The sequence below is a fragment of the Pygocentrus nattereri genome, chromosome 17 (genome assembly GCF_015220715.1).
Source record: "Pygocentrus nattereri isolate fPygNat1 chromosome 17, fPygNat1.pri, whole genome shotgun sequence".
NCBI lineage: Eukaryota > Metazoa > Chordata > Actinopteri > Characiformes > Serrasalmidae > Pygocentrus > Pygocentrus nattereri.
The window spans coordinates 18,342,278-18,358,636 of record NC_051227.1 but is presented as its reverse complement, the minus strand read 5'-3'; the positions used below and the strand labels follow the sequence as shown (position 1 = coordinate 18,358,636).

General features: G+C 38.9%; 1 protein-coding gene across 1 annotated transcript in view; it reads right to left on the bottom strand.

The window, feature by feature from the left end:
* nphs1 (NPHS1 adhesion molecule, nephrin) overlaps positions 1 to 12,500 on the bottom strand; it is a 194,062-nt gene extending 181,562 nt beyond the window's left edge. Inside the window, exon 1 of the mRNA XM_017722688.2 lies at positions 12,414 to 12,500. The gene's annotated coding sequence lies outside the window, so the exon portion shown is untranslated. The remainder of the gene's footprint in view (positions 1 to 12,413) is intronic.
* Positions 12,501 to 16,359: the final 3,859 nt, after the last annotated feature.

Genomic DNA, 16,359 nt, shown 5'->3' with positions numbered 1-16,359 from the left:
TTGAATGTAGTATTGTAAAGCACCGCCACTGGACTCTAGAGCAGTGGAGACGTGTTCTCTGGAGTGATGAATCACGCTTCTCTATCTGGCAATCCAATGGATGAGTCTGGGTTTGGTGGTTGCCAGGAGAACGGTACTTGTCTCACTACATTGTGCCAAGCATAAAGTTTGGCAGAGGGGGGATCATGGGGTGGGGTTGCTTTTCGACAGTTGGGCTTGGCCCCTTAATTTCAGTGAAAGGAACTCTTAATGCTTCAGCACCAAGAGATTTTGGACAATTTCATGCTTCCAACTTTGTAGGAACAGTTTGGGGACGGCTCCTTCCTGTTCCGACATGACTGCGCACCAGTGCACAAAGCAAGATCCATAAAGACATGGATGAGCGAGTTTGGTGTGGAAGAACTTGACTGGCCTACATAGAGTCCTGGCCTCAACCTGATAGAGCACCTTTGGAAGAGCGCTTCTGGAAGAATGGTCAAAAATTCCCATAAACACACTCCTAAACCTTGTGGAAAGCCTTCCCAGAAGATTTGAATCTGTTATAGCTGCAAAGGGTGGGCTGACATCATATTAAACCCTATGGATTAAGAATGGGATGTCAGTCAAGTTCATATGTGTCTGACGGCATATTAGATACACATTAGGGCTGCATAAAACAAAACCAAAAGACCTCACTGTGAACATATTACTTAAAGTTAATGCTGTTATTTTCCTATAATATTTAAACATAATTTTACAATTATATTTTTAATTAAATGATTGAAGTTACATTTAATTGATGTTGTCAGATCCTAAGTTCATTTTGAAGTTATGAAATTACAAAATCATGACAAAACTTAAGTAACTTGTTTATCGTTCTACAAAATAAGACTGACTTAATGTACAATAGCTTTTCATCAAATTCAAATCATAATCATCTTAATCAGAAATAACCAAAATGTATAATGTAAGCATACATTCTGGATAGACAATGCAATTATAGTAAGTAAAAGAAGAGGAAAGACACACCAAATATGCAATAAATGGACTACATGATATCATTGAAACAAAAGTTCCCCTAAAGTTAAGTCATGTGAGATATATATTAAGTGCTTCTTCTTCTTCTTCTTCTTCTTTCGGCTGCTCCCTTTAGGGGTCGCCACAGGATCTGCCTCCATCTTGCCCTATCCACTGCCTCCTCTACTTTTACACCAACCATCTCCATGTCCACCTTCACTATATCTTCACCTTCACCTTCACCTTCTCTGAGATCTACCTCTTCTCCTTCTACCCGGCAGCTCCATCTCCAACATTCTTTGCCCAATATATCCACTATTCCTCCTCAACACATGTCCAAACCATCTCAACCTGGCCTCTCTGGCTTTATCTCCAAACTGCTCCACCTTCACTGTCCCTCTGATCTGCTCATTTCTAATCTTGTCCATCTTTGTCACTCCCAATCTCAGCATCTTCATCTCCGCCACCTCCAGCTCAGCCTCCTGTCTCCAAACCATACATCGTAGCAGGACGCACTACTGTCTTAGATATATATTAAGATCTTGAGATATATATTAAGTGCAACAGACCTAATTTATTAGGGTATATGTCTTGTGATAACAAGTAAAAATCCCAAAGGACTTGGAAAAACACATTTCCTCATCATTTTATTTGACTTGAATGACCTTGACTGATTTAATGCTTGGCATAATTATACTATTTCAACACTAATACTTTGGTACATTAAAAAAGAAATGGGTCAATACAATTAACTATTTTCAACATGATTTGCTTTCTATCACATGCAAGAGGCAGTCATACGTTTTTGAGCGCAGTCAACAATATATTTCAACAAGATGACTTCACATCTCAGGATAACAGTTTGATTTTTGCTCTCAAGATCTCAAAATCATTATGTTGAAAACTTAATATCCTTTGCCCTCTGGAGTCTTGATTTTTCTATCTTGGTATCTTGATTTCTCAATACCCTCTTAAATTGCCTTGAAAGTCTTATGCATATAGCATGATACCCCTATGTTTCATATCAAAATGCCATTGTCCATTGATCAGGTTCACATTACTTTGCCTATCAGAGTCTCTGCTTCACTCTCTTAACACTGTATACTGTAATAAGTCTTTCCGAACAGAACTAACTGCCTGTGTGATTCTTCGCTGAGTTCATGAACTTACAGGGTTAAGATCACGATAACATCTGCTATCTCAGGAAAACCACATTTATGTCACAGTAATGACAAAAAAGCTCATTAACTCATTAATTAAGTATTTATCACAACAAAACCGAGTATATAAATAACATAAATCCATGGTTGTTTAAGGCTTCCGTACTTTAGGATGCTTACAGGACATTTGCATATTCCAACCCTCTGCAATATTACTACTGCAAAAGCCAGTATCCCAATATCACATAGCGCAGGATCCCTTATACAGCCTTAAGGGTGTGGATGTTTGCAAGTTTTGTACACTCCATTGGCCTGTCCCTCATTTTTCACCTCTGGATAATAAATGTAGAGGAACTTCTCTGAATAAGTTGAGGTAATGAGAGCAAACCGAGCGAGCGTTTTCAGCAGAGCCCGGGGACCATATCTAGCCGTGCATGTCAGGCCCTCTCTGGAGGATCACGGCCATTACAAGGTGCTTCACACTCCTTCGCTCACCCCCCTCCTTCCTCTCTCTCCCTTCTCTCCAAGCCAATAATGTGCAGAGTTTCAGGTCAGGTTGCAATCACTTCGCATTACCAACCACTGTGGAACAAATAATAGTGATTTACTTAATTAAAAACCAAACATTCTCCCAACTAAATAAACAAAAGGAAGAGAAAACAGAGGCTCTTTGAGGCATCTCCCTCCGTCCATTAGTTGCACTTCAACGGGCTTTGATAAGAATTAGCTCACAGTCAATTATTCTCTATGCCTGAAAACTGTCCCAGGTGCCAGGCTCTGAATGTAGCTACTGCAGTTTCATCCTTTTAGAGGCAGAGGAATAGAGAGCCTTCAACAGTCTACACAGCTCCTGCTCACACACTGTACAGCCTTTTTCTCTCCTTTTCTTTCTTTCTGTTTCTGTTTCTCTTTCTTGATTCCTCTCTAATACCCCACTGTGCCATCTAAAAAAAAAGTTCAGTAAAACTTTACTTTATGGTCCAGTGTAGACAGTCTTGGACCTATGGTCTCATTTCCATTTCTACAGAACTTCTGTGCAGAAGCTAAACCTTCAATCTGTGCCATATTTGTGTTTGTAAGTGATTATTTAATTAAAAAAAAGTTATAGCTGTACAAACAGACCATATATGCATGCTTTTGTCATTTCTAAACAAACATATCAAATCAAAAGTGCACACTCAAACCAGTCTGAAAAGAATGTAAATCAACAATTAAATGTAATACATTAAATAACTATGTAATAATTGTGTAATTACATTTACATTCTATTTTAAAGCAAAAGTCATCATGAAGAGCCTAGTGAATTCATCTGACACTTCGACTAACTCTTGTCACTGTTTGCATGGATGCTTATAGCCATCGTAACTCAACAGTGGGTTAATGTGCAAATGTGACATCATGTCAGTCAGCAGAACTCTCTCTAGCTATTGAGGGTGCAATAAAACATCAGCAAAAAATCTTGCTAAAATGACCCAAACCCACCCTATAACCTCATATTCTATTTGATTTAAGGCCTCATAACCCAACAACAATGTAACTTACAGACATGCTACACATATATTAACAATCAGCCAGACTCGCTCTCGCTAGCTAACCACAGCAGTTTCACTGAGGTACAGAAAATATTAGCCAGTAATTCAGTACAAATAAATGTACCAAAACTTATACTTTGACCAGTCATTATATGTCTGTTTTTATTTTCCATGACCACCACATGCTGGTTCTCCTTATGTCACTGAGTGAGTGTATTATTTATTTATTTATTTGTTTATTTATCTATTTTAATTTACCTAGATATAATAAATGTAGCACGTGATCATAGCTTTGCAAGGCATTGAAAAAAATGATGGGCTCCTTTGTTTACACCAACAGCCAACATCTTCTTTTCACTACTATTATTTATAGTATTCATAAAAACACTTTGTTTGATTATGTAATATGTTTGCTTGTGTCTCAGAAAGAGCCATAGGTCCCAATAAGTAAAAATGGGTCCAAGGCATTTCATATTCCATATATTTCTCCACAGAAATAAAAAACATGATTGAATCACCATCAAAATCATTGCACTTCCAGGTACTAGATCCTCCCAGCTTCTAAAATGATATATAAACTGGCAGCTTTTATGATATTTGTACTTGCAATAATTTTAAAAAATCAAAGGTACTGAAGAAACCTTTGATGGCAAAATTCACAAACAGATCAGAATAACTGAATAATTAAACATCTGACTAACTTAGGGTCTTCTGAAAATAATATATGGCATGTTTGACTGTAAATAAATGGTTTGTAGATATAACTGAAACCTAATAAAATATCAAAGAATTATGCAAAACCACTTCAGGATTCAGTCACTCCTAGTCACTCGAATTTTAACTTCAACTTCATACCTAAATATACCCCTTACAATCACTGTAACCCAAAACTTAATCTCAGCTCAAAATCCAAACCTAACCCTGACCATCTCTCTAACCCTAAACTTAACCCTCACAAAAACTGTAACCCTAAACCTAATCTCAACTCAAAATCTAAACCTATCCCTCACAATCACTGTAACCCTAAACTTAATCTCAACTCAAAATCTAAACCTAACCCTCACAGCCACTGTAACCCTAAACCGAACATTAACTCAAAATCTAAATCTAATCTTCACAGTCACTTTATACCTACCCTGAATCTCAAACCAAAACTCAAACTTAATCCTTACATTTACTCTGTCCCTAAACTGAAGCTCAACTGAAAATCTAAACCTAACTCCAGTTCTGGGCAGTCATGGGCTGGAGGTTAGGGAACCAGCCTCGTGACCGGAAGGTCGCCGGGTCAATGCCCAGAGCTGACAGAACATGACTGAGGTGTCCTTGAGCAAGACACCTAACCCCCAACTGCTCCCTGGGCACTGTGGATTGGGCTGCCCACCGCTCCAGGCAAGTGTGCTCACTGCCCTCTAGTGTGTGTGTGCTCACTAGAGTGAATGTGGTGTTTCACTTCACGGATGGGTTAAATGCGGAGGTGAAATTTCCCCATTGTGGGACTAATAAGGGTCACTTAATCTTAATCTTAAAACTTAATCTCAACTCAAAATCTAAACCTAATCTTCACAGTCACTTTAAACCTACCTTGAATCTCAAACCAGAACGTAAAATTAATCTTTAGTTACTCTAACCCTAAACTGAACCTCAACTCAAAATCTAAGGCTAATCCTCACAATAACTATAACTCTAAACTTAATCTTAACTAAAAATCTAAACCTAACCCTCATAATTATGCTAACATGAATATTAACCTCAACTCAAAACCTGAACCTGACCTTCTGAATTACTCTAACCCTAACACTAAACCAATCAATCACTCTCGCTTTAATCTCAACCTGAAGTCAAAATCTAAACATAACCCTCACAATCACTCCAACCCTAACCTTAATCTCAACTCAAATCCTGAGACTAATCCTAAAACTTACCCCTTCCATTCTCTCTAACCCTAATCTTAATCTCAACCCAAAAGCTGAGTCTAATCCTAACAACTCAAAACCTCAGTCTAATCCTAAAACTTACCCCTTCCATTCTCTCTAACCCTAATCTTAATCTCAACCCAAAAACTGAACCTAATCCTAACACTTAACTGAACATTATAATAAAACTGAACAAAATAATTTTACTATTTTGGAGATGGTGTTTTCTCACAACAGCAATAGTGTCTATTTAAACTGTGGTGCACCGTTCATATGAAGCCAGACCCAGTGATCTTTCATGTCCTAACACATCTCAAATGAGGCAAATAGTAAACAGCTCCTGGACTTGTTCAGAAAATGCATTTCACTCAGCTTGTTGCTGGCCCTTCACCCTGATTGGAGGAAAATAACACTCCTCTATGCTTTCAAAAACATGTATTTTGTTGTGGTTTGCTGCTCTAAGAGATGTGAAGGGGTCCAGGGTCCATCAGTAGTTTGAAGAGGCGAATGACTCAGCGCTTTTCAGTCCAACTGTAATGAGATGCTGCTTAGGCTTGCCTGACCTCCCTCCGCCTCAGGACCCGGAGACAAACAGCCGCTTTAATTGCTGGAAAAATATCACCACCCGCACAGCAAAGGAAATTAATTAGCTGCTATTTTTAACTTTTTTTTGTTTTGTTTCTTGTGTTTCCCCCCTCATTTTGTTTCATTTGCCTGTCTCTGTCAGGCTTCGTTGTTTTGTTATGCTGTAAGATTCATCTGGACATGGAATGAAAGGGCAGAAGAAAGAGTTTCGATTGGACTCGAAAGAAGCAGTGGCTGGAACAAACCACCAAGACTTGCAGAGATAAACAAAGAGTGAACAACCTGCTGGCTTAACCCTATAACATACCATGGACAGCGCCTGATGGATGGCTTGAAATGCAGACTAAGACACCCTCAGTCAACTTTTATATGTGGTCCTTCTCTTCATATACTTAGAATTGAAATAGGTCCGTGACTATCAGAATATATATCAGTCCTGGCAGATAAAGCTCCGCAGCACTGTAATCTGTTTAGATACAGGCCGGCTGTGTCAATATACTTTCAGTGCACTATCAAGGATGGCAGCACATGCTGCAACATCCACACACACACACATCCATCGTGCATTTCTGCTTTCATAATAGTTTCTGACCTTGTCTCTCTCCGCAAGCTTTTCAGAAAAGGGGAAAAAGTTTGATTTGAAATTTGATTCACCGGCGAGAGGCTGTAGCTGCCCGTGATTGCCGGGGCAGCAGAGAGGAGGCCGAGCGTGACCCCGTCAGGTGAATTTTAATGGCTTCTTTCATAACATCGTCAAACGACTCAGTGCTCCCTGGCCCAGGCCTATTTGATGTGAAAGCCCCCATGAAATCAACCAATGTCCAGAAAATGAAGCCTCCACTCCTCGCCACTCCTGGACTATGCAGATTGGAGCGTACATCCCCACTACCTGCTCCTTTCCTGAACTGCTCAAATCCCTCTGTTGGCCCACAAGTTCAATTATATACAGTACATAGTATGTCTTTTTTCACTCTACTGTATGAAGTAGAGCTCTAAAATCCAGTTGTTGAGATTCTTCCAGCAGTTAATGGAAAACGATTGACTTGAATTACCTTTATTTTATTCACAGTGTATTTTGTATGACCACCTTTTACCATGTGAGTAAAACAAAAAAAGCCAAGAACGGCAGAGATTGGTTTCTTGGACAGGGATTATGTCTAGTCCTGAACAAGCCAAGTCCATATTCCTCTCAGGGAAGAGTTTCTATTCAGAATGCTAGTATAGGACTAATACTGAAGGCATAATACTTGTTTGGGAAACTGATTCCAGGCTTGTGTGAGACAAAAGTTACGTTAAGATACATAGAGTGAATTCAGTGAATGAAGCTAGATGTATTATCAGTGAGGATGCCTTGCACCTAGAGATGACATAAATCGAATACCCAGTATCAATATCAGGTCAATATCAGCAGGAAATGCTGGATCAGAGACAAGAACCAAGAATCTGTTAAAAAGTAAACAAAAGCAGCTGTAAAGGGGTTCTGTTTATTTGGTCTATTTCTTACATTCACTATAAATGGTCGGTTTGTTAAACCTGTAAGACCTACATTGAGACAATTCTGCCTTTCCATATCTTTGCGTTTTTGCGCTTATTTTATTTATTTATAAAATACATTTATAAAATGAATAAATAAAATAAGGGCAAAAAACTCAATTTTTATTCAAAATTAATTCAAAATATATTTTTATGCTATGAACATGCTGCCCAAAAGCTTTTGATTTCTTTTCTGTCCCTCTGTGTGTTTTTATGGAGCAATGCTTACATATGAAAGCAAATATTACAAAAGCGCACTTTGAAAACCTCACACAGGGGGTCTGTTGTTGTGTCATCTGTATCATCTGCATCATGATGCTAAAATCACTCACATCTTGTGAATAACATAACTCAGGATCTGAGGAGTTCTTACACTGTGTGTCTTTTATTGCTGGAACAGAAAATCAAAAGCTTTGTATATACAAAATGTCTTCATAGCCATGTTTTTAGTTTTTCTGTTTTCGGTTTCAGGATAATTTTCTTGCTTTTCTTTTTCTGTTCTTTTAAAGTTGCCCAAATACACTCCCACCATGACTTTCTCTGAATCAAAAACTCCAATTGACTGATGCAACCTAACCAAAGCCAATCTGCACACACACTCTCTAGCATTGTCCATGGATATGCTAAGCCTTTCAAATCTCCAAATCACATATTCTGATTGGTTATGACTCGATAACCAAAGCCAATCTAATGCAGGATGTAGATTACATATTACACAATGTCACAGGGGATTCAAACTGATCTGACTGACCTCTATACAAAATAATCGAACAAGCGTCATCCTGAAGGCATTGGAAAAGGTATGCTCATTGACCTATGCTGGTTTAGGTACAACATAAATGACCCACTGTGACAAATTTGGGCTTGCATTGTTGCACCATTTCTCTAGTTCAAACACATCTCACACTACTGAGAAGCAGTGAAGCTTTAAAGATAGCACAGTGTTTCATCTCATCAACAAGGCAGCAGGTTGTACATGGTTAACAGACTTCTCCAATAATATTCAGAGAAAATATTTAACTTCAAATGTTTTCTTTATGACTGACTGTAAAACATAAAACATTAAAAAAAAGTTTCTAAACATTTGTTATAAACCTGATGCAACATTAAAGCAACGTAGATCACATGATAACAGTACCCTCTTGTTGTCTAATGAGTAACTAGTTGATTATTATACCATACAATTTCTTTATTTTAACCACATTATGACAGAATAACCATAGACACTCACCAAGCACTTTATTAGGAGCACTGTACTAATAGTGGGTAGTGCTTTCTTTTGCTGATCAAGGATTCTACAAGATGTTGGAAACATTCCTTTAGGGTGCTGGTCCATGTTGACATGATTGCATCATGCAGTTCTTATAGTTTTTAGGATCACTTTCATGCTGTGAATCTCTTGTTCTTCGACATCCCAAAGGTGTTCTACTAGATTCAGATCCAGTGACTTTGAAGGCTGCTGAAGAACACTGAACTCATTGTCATGAACATGTAACCAGGTTGATATGACTTTGTGATATGACATGGTGCATTATCGCGCTGGATGTAGCCATTAGAAGATGGTAAAATATGTCCATGGCCATATCACAGGGTCACCAATAATACTAAAATAGGCTGTGGCATTTAAATGATGATTGATGTCGTTACCAGGCCCAAAATGTGCCAAGGAAACATTCCTCACACCATTACACTACCTCCACCAGCCTGGAGTGTTGACATAAGACAGATTGGGTCCAAGGATTCATGCTGTTGGTACCAAAATTCTGACCCTACCAACTGTGTTTGAGATTCATCGTCTTTTTTAAGTCTAGTTGAGGTGAGCCTGTGCCCACTGCAGCTTCAGCATTCTGTTCTTGATTACAGAAGTGGAACCATTCTCTGCTGACCTCTCATCAACAAGGTGTTTTTTTATTCCTCAGAACTGTGGCTTGCTATTTTTTTCTTTATTGCACCATTCAGAGTAAACTCTAGAGCAGGAGTGCACAGCTTTGGTCCTGTATGGTTGGTGTCTAGCACATTTTAATGATTTAGCCACTCAAACACACCTGATTACATGTGTCTGTTAATTGGCAGGTTTAGTGGGTGTGTTTGAGTAGAGAAACCTCCAAACTATGCTGGAGACTGGCCCTCTAGGACTGCAGTTGTGCACCCTGGCTCTAGAGACTGTTGTGCCTGAAGAATCCAGGAGATCAGTAGTTATAGGAATACACAAATCAGCCCGGCTACCACCAAAAATTCCATGGACAAAATTTGTGAGATTTTTTCCTTATTCTGAAGGTTGATGTGAACATTACCTGAAGCTGCTGGACTGTATGTACAAGATTTTATGCACTGTTGCCACATGATTGGCTGATTAGATGATTGCACGAAGGAGTAAGTGTACAGGTGTTGTGTACAGTGATATAGTGCTTGCTGAATGTATTTTCCCACAGGGCATCACAGTTCTTGTTTTCCTAGATCATTTACATCAGACAGACTACTTTTTTTAATTTAATCATTTTTTTAAATCAAAGTATAGGCCTACCACAACCTTCAGTTCTAACAATTCAGCTCTACCAAATGAACAGCAACCAAATAATTGAAGTATGTTGTAGGCCTATGCTATACATATGTAGCCTTTGTAGTGGAGCACCTTCTGTTTGTGTTTTTTTTTTCTTTTCTTTTTTGTGGGCTATGTCAGTAATTAGGATGGGAGCAGGCATATATACAAACACCTTGGGGTCCTGGTAGCAAGTCGGTGGGTGTCTTGGTGACAGCATTCCATGTTTTTGGAACTGCGGGTTCAGTCTCTACCATGTTAAGCCAAGTAGCATAGTGAATCTGGAGCAAAGTCAGCACCAACTGTAGCATCCAGTTTACATCGTTGGCCTTAGTACCCCAGATTGACTACAGCATATACCTTGTGCGACTTGCTGTTCTCTTACCACTTTTATTATTGTTTTTTTTTTTTTTTTTAATGAGGTTTAATTGAGATGCTGCTGTTTTTAAAGTCCTTTATTGTCTAAGCTGCCCTCTAGACTATAGCAATATTGTGTGTGTGCAAATGGGTATTTAGTGTATTGTGAGCCCAAACCTAGAGGAGTTGCAATTATTTTTAGCTATTTTTACTACTATTATTTTTTCCTTAGTCAGCCCATGACTGAGGTGTCCTTGAGCAAGACACCTAACTCCCAATTACTCCCCGGGCGCCATGGATAGAGTGCTCACTGTTCCCAAGTGTGCTTACTGCCCCCTAGTGTGTGTGTATTCACTAGTGTGTATGTGGTGTTTCACTTCACGGATGGGTTCAATGCGGAGGTGGAATTTCCCCATTTGTGGGAGTAAAATAGTATCACTTAACTTATTCCAGTCTATGTGGGGTTAAGTCTAGTCTAGGGCGTTTGGGACGGAGGAATGTTTGGTGTTCACCTGAATGGTAGAAATTTGCAATGCAGTATATTTGGAGTGATTAGCATGATTAGCTTTGCTGGAATGTTTTTTTCTTTTACTTTTTCGTTTAATCTATTCATGTGTGTCATTGAGAAAACATAGGACATACATAGGACATCTAGTGCAAACATGGAGACCACTGAACCAAACTATGCTTAAAATTAAAAGAAAATGAAGTGGTGTCAAAGTGAATGATAGTAGCTTTTTCGAGGCTCTGTTTATCAAGTCTATATCTTGCTACATCTAGTCTATTTGCTGTAAATGTTATTACAGTCAGCTTATTAACAGGCTTCTCCAGTAAAATTCATAGACTGTATTTAACTTTGAAAATTTCTTTAGGACTGACAGTAAAACATAATAAAATTACCTGAGTGCCTGTTAACCCCTGAACAGCCAATTACATACTAAGCTTATTATTCAGCAACTACAGGGACTTAAAGGCAAACTGATTGAGCTATTCTTAGGTTATAGGACTCAAATGCTTAAGCCAGGGCTAAAATGTTAATGATAATGTGCACCATTGTTAGCTTGACAATAACAAATAAATAAATACATAAATAAATAAACAAATAGTCATCACACTTGTGCACTTCAGAGATTTGGAGTGGTGCTACTGGAATAATAAAAGCATCCCATAATGCGCAAGGTTTCTAGATTAAAAAGTATTAATATAATTAATATGTGCAGCTAACCTAAATTCATAATTTTATAATTGTATCTACTTCTCAGTTTAAAATCAGCCACAATTGTAAAGACTAATGACATTTGTTTGTACACAGAAAAACACTTGAATTGCATATCATACAGTAATACAAACTGACACCCACATCTGTACTACATTCCTGAAATGGCAGTAAAAAATAAAATAGATGATAATTGAGACGCCCACTGAGACTGTCCTTGACATGAATTGAGCGAAGTTGCTACGCTTTTGTGTTTTCGCTCTTTTCCATGTCGTCAAATCTTGCAAGATTCACCCTTGTGCCAGCGACTTCCACAGAGGCAACTTTAGCTCCTTCCCCCCCTCGCTCCATCTGTCGCAGGAGTCAACTCAGAATTGACAGAGAGAGAAAAAAGGGAAGCAAGAGACAGAGAGAGCGAGCGGCCTGCTTTCAACTCCCCGTCGCCTCACTCTTACCTGTCTTCAGGGAGCATGAGGAGAGACAGAGAGAAATGCAATCTCCTACAGAGGAGGAAGAAATGGAAAAGGAAAAGAGGTTTCGGAGTCCTTTTGAGCGAAGCGGAGGATGGATTTGCATGCTCACCTGTAGAGCGATGTTGGCGCTGGCTCTGGAGCTCAGAAGCGGCTCTTTGTCTCGTCTGGTGTAGAGAAAGCAAGCTTAGAACATGCTCTCAGCCTCAGATGGAGAAGATGCCAATGGGACTCCCCTACAGTCACTCTCTGGCACGTCCAACAATGATAAGGAGGAGGAATGCAACAAGGGAGGGACGTGTAGGGAGTGAGAAATTACAAGAAAACTGCTGACGCTAAATAGACATGGGTAAACCATCCCATCACCGTGCAGCAGCTTCTCACAATTCAATGACTTTTTCCTCCTTTAAAGAGAATAATACTGTTTAGACCATTTCCCTTTAAGCCTAAACATAGTCAACCATGCAAGCCATGTTTGGAATCTGAGGTGGTATCAATGTTTACTTCTGCAGTTGTACACAGGAGCTATAAGGCTGATCTAGCTAGCATCTAAAGGAAGCTTATATGTAACCAGTTAGCATCACTAAAAAGCCAGTGTAGTTAACAAGCAATGGAACCTTACAATTCTACCAATTGGCATAGTTATGAAGCTAATACAGTTAACAAGTAATGGAACCTTATATCCCACCAATTATCATCACTATAAACAGTAGCTAATGTAACTGGCAAATAATGGAAGCTAGTATACCATCAATTAATACTGCTACTAAGCCAATATAGCTAACAAGTATTGAAAGCTTATATGCCTCAAATAATGGAAACTATAATCCCACCAATTAGCATTGCTATGAAGCTAATTTAGCTAACAAGTGTAATGGAAGCTTATATACTATACCTTTTAGCATTTCTTGAAAGCTGTTGTGGTTAAAAAGTAGTGGAAGCTTAAATGTTACCAATTAGCACCACTGCAAAGCAATAGAAATAGAAGCTTATACCCCACCAGGTATCATTGACCCTTATTAGTCCCACAGTGCGGAAATTTCACCTCCATAAGATAATCCATCCGTGCATTGAAACACCACATACACACTAGTGAAGACACACATTAGGTGGCAGTGAGCACACTTGCCCGGAGCGGTGGGCAGCCCTATCTGCAGTGCCCAGGGAGCAGTTGGGGGTTAGGTGCCTTGCTCAAGGGCACATTAGCCACGTCCTGGTCACTAGGCTGGTTCCCTAATCTCCACCCCATGACTGCCCCAACTATATAGTTAAAGTAGTCAACAAGGAATAGAAGCTAAAAGTCTATCATTTGCATTGTTATCAAGCTAATGTACCTGACAAGTAATGGATGCTAAACCCCACTATTTAGCATTGCTTTGAAGCTTATATAGCTAACAACTGTGCAAGCTTATAAATCACTGAGCTAACTGTTCACCTAAAACAGGACACCTTTGGAAATGGTACTCTGGAGAAAAGAAAAAATAATCAGCTCAGATTTCTTTTCAGTGGGAACAGGAACCAAGGTTGCAATTTTTTTTTCTTGGTACATTTATATGTGTCTTCCAATAGCATTGAAAATGCTAAAAGAGTAAATGTGAACAATTTGTTTTCTTAGATACTATGGTGCAGTACAACACTCTGTATGTATCTCTCTGCCATGAATAGATGTTTTAAAACAGCATATTCATAACATTCCATGTAATCATTTTCTGTGAGGGAGCTTATGGAGGCATTAAACCCTTCAGACTTCTGGTTTCAGTCACCACCACTGTGAACATTTCTGACTCGCTAAGTTTCACAGAGCATTTCATACCAAGCTACGCTGAATGACTTCTTTTTATAATGGAACCACTTACTAATGCATGAATGCATTAGTTCTCTACTAATCTCAAATAGGTTTGCTTATGTGTTTAATACCATATGAAACCTTATAAAACTCTTTTAGTAATACACAAAAGGTTATGCAGAATTGAACAAATTGAAATTCAAATCTACAGATCCTAAATTATAAATATGTTAAATGACTAAATATTGGGATTCCTATGTTGTTAATTGGTGGAATATAAGCCTTCATTACTTGTTAGCTACATGATCTTGCAGATCCAGTGTAGATGTCTGCATGGGACTGTTGTTTTTTTTTTTTTTTAAAGTCCAGTTCCCACCTGCTCCCACAAGATTCCATCCCACTCCTGCAGAAAATTGGAATCATTTGTTCTCCTCCCACCCACAACCGAAACGTTTGGCCTGCTCCCACCCACTCAGTTTTGTCAATACAAACTGACATTCAATATCTGACATAGTCTAATTACAAATACATTGTTTTCTGCTGAAATAACACAGCAGTCATGGTCATCAGGTTCACTGTGAAGTAACTTCACCAAACAGTGTTTATTCCCAAACACAAAGCAGGAATTAAACCACAGAACGGTTCTTTTTGGTGTTTTGCTGGGCTTGGCAGCTGCGGCCACACACACATATATATATATATATATATATATATATATATATATATATACACACACACACACACACAACCCCAATTCCAGTTCCAAAGTTTGGACGTTGTGTAAAACATAAATAAAAACAGAATACGATGATTTGCAAATCCTTTTCAAACTATATTCAATTGAATACACTACAAAGACAAGATATTTAATGTTCAAATGGATAAACTTTATTGTTTTTTGCAAATATTCACTCATTTTGAATTTGATGTCTGTAACATGTTCCAAAGAAGTTGGGACAGGGGCAACAAAGACTGGGAAAGTTGAGGAATGCTCAAAAAACACCTGTTTGGAACATTCCACAGGTGAACAGGTTCATTGGAAACAGGTCATTGTTGATTGGGTATAAAGGGAGCATCCCTGAAAGGCTCAGTCATTCACAAGCAAGGATGGGGTGAGGTTCACCACTTTATGAACAACTGCGTGAGCAAATAGTCCAACAGTTTAAGAACAACGTTTCTCAACGTGCAATTGCAAGGAACTTAGGGATTTCATCATCTACAGTCCATAATATCATCAAAAGATTCAGAGAATCTGGAGAAATCTCTGAAAGCAAGCAGCAAGGCAGAAAACCAACATTGAATGCCCGTGACCTTCGATCCCTCAGACGGCACTGCATTAAAAACCGACATCATTCTGTAATGGATATTAACCACATGGGCTCAGGAACACTTCAGAAAACCATTGTCAGTGAACACAGTTCGTCGCTCTACAAGTGCAAACTGATCGTTTACGCGCCCAAACGGAGAAAGACTGTCTGCATCCTCAGTAGCATGCACAGTATGGTGGAGACTGGAGACACCCGAAAAAAAAAGCCTAACACAGTCACCGACTACAACAGCTTAAAATGTGGTGTGGATGTGATGGACCAGATGGTGCGAAAGTACACTGTATGTTCAGGAACACGGCGTTGGCCAGTCGCTGTGTTTTATAACTTAATTTACATTTCAGCACTGAATGCACATGTGCTTTTTCAGGCATGCACTGGGGTCAAAGAGAGACGGTCGGACTTCTTGGTGAAGCTTGCAGAAGAGCTTGCACAGTCTCATATGGCAGCCAAGGAGGTGCATAAGGAAAACCTTCAGCAGCAACCAGCCACACCTGACACAGGGAAAAGGGCATTGTGCCAGGTTAAGTGTTGCTGCAAGAATAACCATGCCACTATGCGTTGCGTTTCTTGTAACAGGTTCACATGTGGCAAATGCAGAAAGGAGATGTTGTGGCAGTGCCAGGTGTGTTCAGACAATTTGTAATGTAGCGCACTACTGCACAATGACTGTATGTACATAGGATTATTAGCATAGTTTATATTTCTGTATAGTTTACTGTATAGTTTACATTTAGTTCTATTTATGAATACTTTTGTTGTAATATTGTTGCATGCTTATTTTATCTTTTTATTACTTTTTTTATCTTTTTATTACTTATTTTTATTACTATTTCATTGTACAGGGAAACAAAGCAACACGTTTCTTTACTGTACATATACCAATAAAGCTAACTTGAATCTAAATTTCTGGTAATGTTGACATTTTTTTTGGGGGGGGGGGGAGC